Below are 5,090 nucleotides of genomic sequence, written 5' to 3'. Positions count from 1 at the left end.
AGTACTTGTTAAAAAAGTACGTAGAGAGAAGAACCCCATGGGTCTTCACCTGAAGGACCTGGTCTTTACAGCTTGTCCCTGAAGCGCCTGACGCACCGGTCCCACTGGCCACGGCTGCCTGCAGCGCTGCCGCTCGCGAAGCTGCAAGCTGGGGTCAAGCAGCTGGAAAGGCAGCACTGGATGCTGCTTGCAACGGAGCACCGGCCGCCCCACAAGGCGCACGGGATTTGTGCCATTATCTCAGACCAGCGCGCAGCCCCCAGCGCAGGGTTTAGCTCTCCGCGGTGTTTTGCGAGGACTCGCTGAAGCCCAGCCATGCTGCACTGGGCAGAGGTGTGCGGCGTACCCAGCCGGGGCTGGCAGGAGGGAAGGACGGAGAGGCGGCACCTTGCAAACTGCCTGCATTGCAATAGGGCACGGAGAGCAGAGAGCAAGCAGGAGCTCCCGCGGGCTGTTTCCCTGCCCCAACACCTCCACGCTTGCGCAGACTGGGAGGGGGCACAGCGACACCCTGGGCTCGATCGAGGAGGAGGAGGATGAAGGCAGCCCCAACCTGTCCACACTGCCTGGAGCACGTGGCCACATTGCCATGTTGCTTCGATCCAATGGCAGCTGCAACCAGAGCTGCCTTCGGTGAGCACGCTGGCAGCTGGCATGGCCAAAAATCCCAGCAAGGCTGCTGTCACCCCTTGCACATAATGGGATCATGGCAGGGAGTATCTGGACTTGCCAAGCCCATAACAAGCTATAAAAATCTGATCAGTTTGAAACTTCCAGGTTCTTGGGCCTACAGGCCATACTGAATCAAGGAGTCATTGTGCAGCTGCGCATTCGTATTACACCGCTGTGTTTTAGTGCTATCGAGCAACATCTGGCAACAAGGAGTTCTGAGAACCGCGTACTTTTGGTCTCTGAAAATCTCCAATATGAAAGCAACTGCAAAACAAGCAGAATTAGTGACAGAGCCGGGCTTAAAAAAAGGGCTGAAACATGGCAACACTGCTGGATTTATGATCGTAAATAAAGCATACTGAATAAAAACGATAAGAGAGCAAGCAATCTGTCTTCTTCAGCCTGAGCTGCGGAGGTGTAGCTAGAAGAGAGACAGACCATTCCCAGCTGGGGACGTGGAGTGGCTCGCTCATCCTCACAGGGACCGGCAGAGACCTGGCTGCTCTGCGGGGACACATGGGCAATGCCGGCGAGTGCTGGGTGTCCACCACTCGGCTGCAGCAGGAAGCCACGGAGATACCGGCCGTGGGAAACACCACTCCAAAGCGGCGTCCTCGAGGCAACCTTCCCATCTGAGCCAAGACCAGAGACCATGGAGATCCCCCACCCAAACCTCCAGCATGGCCCTGAACACGAGCAGCCAGCCAGGCTACGTGGTGGCCCAGCAGTGCACATTGCCACACTCCTCCAGGACACAAGCCACCAGCGCCCAGCTCACCAGAGACACCTCCTGCCGAGGCCACGGTACCGCCGCTCTCAGGGTGAAAAGCGGAGTTTGGGCCATAGTTTGCTCACCGCAAAGCCTGTCTAGCTAAATAAATGATGTTGTTTACAGCTGGAAGATGATCCCCATTACCCAATGCGGTGGTCCCAGCCAAGCTTCCAGGAAAAAACTGTTCTTTGGGGGGTCATCGCTTGAAAAAGTGAAGAACTAGTTGAAGCCAATACAGTGATCTAATGGCACGGGAAAGCCTAAGCTGCTTTTGCAGAGAAAACATGGATTTGCAAGTAAGCTTGTCCAATCCATACTTGCTTTTGGGTGTAGGGCATATTTGCTTTTTCAGCCACTCTCTGGGCAGAACTGGCAGAGCAGTGTAGGACGACAATAAGATGCACTAGGGAGAAAGAGTAAATCCAAATCTGGAAAACATCAAAAGAAAAAGCTGAGGCAGGACAAGAAATTAAGAGCAAGGAAATGCACCCGAAGGGGGGTGAGAACTGGAAGAAGGTGCTTCAAACATATCAGAAACTTGAGAACTCCAATATGGAAAAGTGGGGGGAAAACAATAAAAATGTTGAGGGGAAAAAAAAAAAAAGAAAGAAAAGCAAGAGCTGTAACTGTGCCACCAGTTACCCTACTGATACATGGGCTGCAAGGCCTGGGTGTAATTCTCGTGGTGTTGTACACAAAATAATCAGACTGCTGATCGCCAATCCCTGGTTGCCATTAATGAGCCCAGAGGCTCATCATACCTCATTAATGACATTAATGAGCCCAGAGGCTTATCATACCTCCTCCAGGATGCAGGCAGCAAAGGAGCAAGACGAACTTGGGGATCCGAGGAGGATTCAGGAATGTCCTCATATAGGTCCGGTCACTTGCTCCTTTCCAGAAACCAATATCCACATGGGAAGAGTGAATGCATATCGGATCTTGTAAATGAAAACAGATACTTTCCTTTATGCTCTGGATATGGGATGAAAACCAGGCAGGGGCCCAAGGACATGAGCCTTTAGGGCCCCAAGACTAGCTGTGGCTGTTTGATGGCACCTTCAGACCCACTGGAGACAGGCAGCGCAGCCCTGGCAGTCTCGTGGGTGCTCCATTACCACCCTGGGGAAGGGGGCACCTGCTTTGCCTGAAGCCCAAGGCGCCAACCTTGCTGGGCTCCTGGATGCTGGGACATGCTCCCAAAGACCCAGAGCCTTGCCGGGATGGTCAGGAGTGGCTGGCTGGGAGCCTCAGGACTCACAGCAGAGTGGCTATGTGCCACACAGGGACACTAGTGCCCAGGGAGGGTGGCCAGCCCTTCTCGGATGAGATGGGGGTTGCTCAAGCCTTATCTCAAGAAGATGCTCCATCAGGATATTCAGCTGCCTGGGTTTGGTGCCCAACTATGTTTCCTTCCAGCAAGTTGGAGCAGCTGGAAGCCTTTGGAAAGACCACAGGTGTAAGGGCAAAGAGCTGGCCTTTCCCAGTCACCTTCTCATTCCTGCTCGAGTGAGACGTCCAAATGGAAACTTGTGCTTCACAGAGGAACTGGGCACAAGGCACCCGCGCACGCCGTGGACCTGGCCTGGGGGAGCTGCCCCTGGACAGAGGTTGCATTTAAAGCTCGCAGGCTCAGAGGAAGGTTTGTGCAGAAAGTCTCTGCTTATGCTTGCAGCTTTTCTTTGCTCCAGGTGCCACTTCAATCCGTCCGGAGCCCGGAGGTATCCCGGGGAACGCGAGCCTCCCACGGCCAGTGCTGGCCTCCTCTTTGGCTGCAGAGGAGCTAGGGCCGGAGCCGGCACACTCCTTGAGCCCGCAGCCCAGCGCAGGTTACCTGCTGCTGTTTGCAAGGGCAGGAGGTGGGAAAACTTGCCTCCAGGCCAGAGCGCAATGCACGGCTGAGAAACCTCCCCGTCTCCCAGCAATGCTCTTTACAGCTCGGTAACACTTAATCAGCTTTTATCCACCTAAAGCCTTTATCCCCATTGGTCTGCAGCAGATGCAACCAGCTAATTTAACTTCACTGTGTTAAAAACAGCCCAGCCGTCTTTGCCACCCTTACGCTGTCTTTGCTACACTTGCGATTCACCTACCCGAAAGCTACAAGCTCTTTTTTTTGCCTCCTTCTCCAGCACCTCTCAGGTATTAGATGTGGGGTCTGGCTTGTGGCTGGTCATGTTCTTTCTTGTTATATCAGTATTTACTTGTGCAGCAAAGGCTGGGCAGAGTCTGAATACCTCCGATTCAAGCCCAAGCGTGTGCAAATGTGCACCTGAAGTGACCATCCGCTGCAACACAGCCGGACTGAGCGCCCTCCCTGCAGAAAAAGCCGCATCCACCGTCTCCCTAAGCCTCTCCAATCACTATCTGCAGATCCTGAGCCACAATGCATTTGGAAACCTGCCTTCCCTCCACAGCCTCTGGTCAGATGGGAACAGCCTGACTTTCCTGGCGCCAGGGACATTCCTGGCTCTTGGGCAGCTGCGGGAGCTGCACCTCAGCGGGAACTCGCACCTCACCTCCCTGTGCCCAAACGCCTTCAGAGGGCTGCGAAACCTCACCAGCCCGGATTTATCCCACTGCACCCGCTGCTCTTTTCCCACCTGCCCTCTCTGGAACAGCTCGACTTGGCCTCCGATAACACGCGCTACGTCCCGCAAGCCTTCGGGAACCTCTCCGGCCTCGCGACGCTCTCTCTGGAGGGAAACCACACGGAAGCTGTGGGCAGAGACTCCCTGAGGGACCTGGAAACCTTGTAGGAGCTGAATCTCAGGAAGAGTCGGACACGGATCATTCAGATCGGCGCTTTCGCAAAGCTCCTCAGGTTGGGCGTGTTAAGTTTAGGCCGCAACCGCATCGCCCATTTGCCTAATCGGCTTTTCGACGGGTTGATCCAGCTCGGGACCCCGCACCTCGAAGCCAACAGGCTCACGGGGATCGGCTGCGCCTTTCGGCAGCTGCCCAACCTGCGAAACCCGTACCTGAACAACAGCCGGCTCTCCTCCACCTCCGGCTCGGCTTTCGCCCCTTTGACCAGGCTGCGCTTCCCCCACCTGAACCTGAGGAACCACCTCAGCTCCCTTCCCGCCCGGCTGCCGAGGCCGAAACACGTCTTTTTGTCCCACAACCGCTGGCAGCGCGACTGCAACACGTTCCGGGCCTTGAGGAGGACGGCGAGCTCCGGCGGCGTGACGGAGGGGCCGCCCTGCGCCTTCCCGGCGCCCGGCCTCCTCCTCGCTTAACGGTGAGGTTCGACAGCAACGAAATCTCGCATCGACGAGCTCGGGGCCCTCGGAGCAGTCGCCCCGGCGCGGCGTGGCGCGAGACCCGGCGCTCGGGGCCGTTTCGGGAGGCCGCGAAAGCCCCGCGGCCGCCTTGCGCCCGGCGGAGGCTGCAGGCCCCACTCCGGGGCGGCAAAGCCTCGGGGAGCGAGCGGCTTCCCGCGTGCGGGCGGCGCTGGGGTATCGCGAGCATAACGCATATAATAGCTATTATACCTATTAGCTGCGTATTGTATTAGCCGAAGGGGCGAAGACGCTTCGGCTCTGCGGTCGGCACAGCCTCGCGCCAGCAGCCCCCCGCGCCGACCCCGACCGCGCCAGGCGCTCGCGGGAGCGGCGATGGCAAATCACGGCCTCTCTCACGC

General features: G+C 56.9%; 1 pseudogene; it reads left to right on the top strand.

The window, feature by feature from the left end:
- Positions 1-1,352: 1,352 nt before the first annotated feature.
- Positions 1,353-4,686, top strand: LOC106486612 (nyctalopin-like; annotated as a pseudogene).
- Positions 4,687-5,090: the final 404 nt, after the last annotated feature.

The sequence above is a fragment of the Apteryx mantelli genome, chromosome 13 (genome assembly GCF_036417845.1).
Source record: "Apteryx mantelli isolate bAptMan1 chromosome 13, bAptMan1.hap1, whole genome shotgun sequence".
NCBI lineage: Eukaryota > Metazoa > Chordata > Aves > Apterygiformes > Apterygidae > Apteryx > Apteryx mantelli.
The sequence above is the reverse complement of the archived record's forward strand: the minus strand, read 5'-3'. Positions and strand labels throughout refer to the sequence as shown.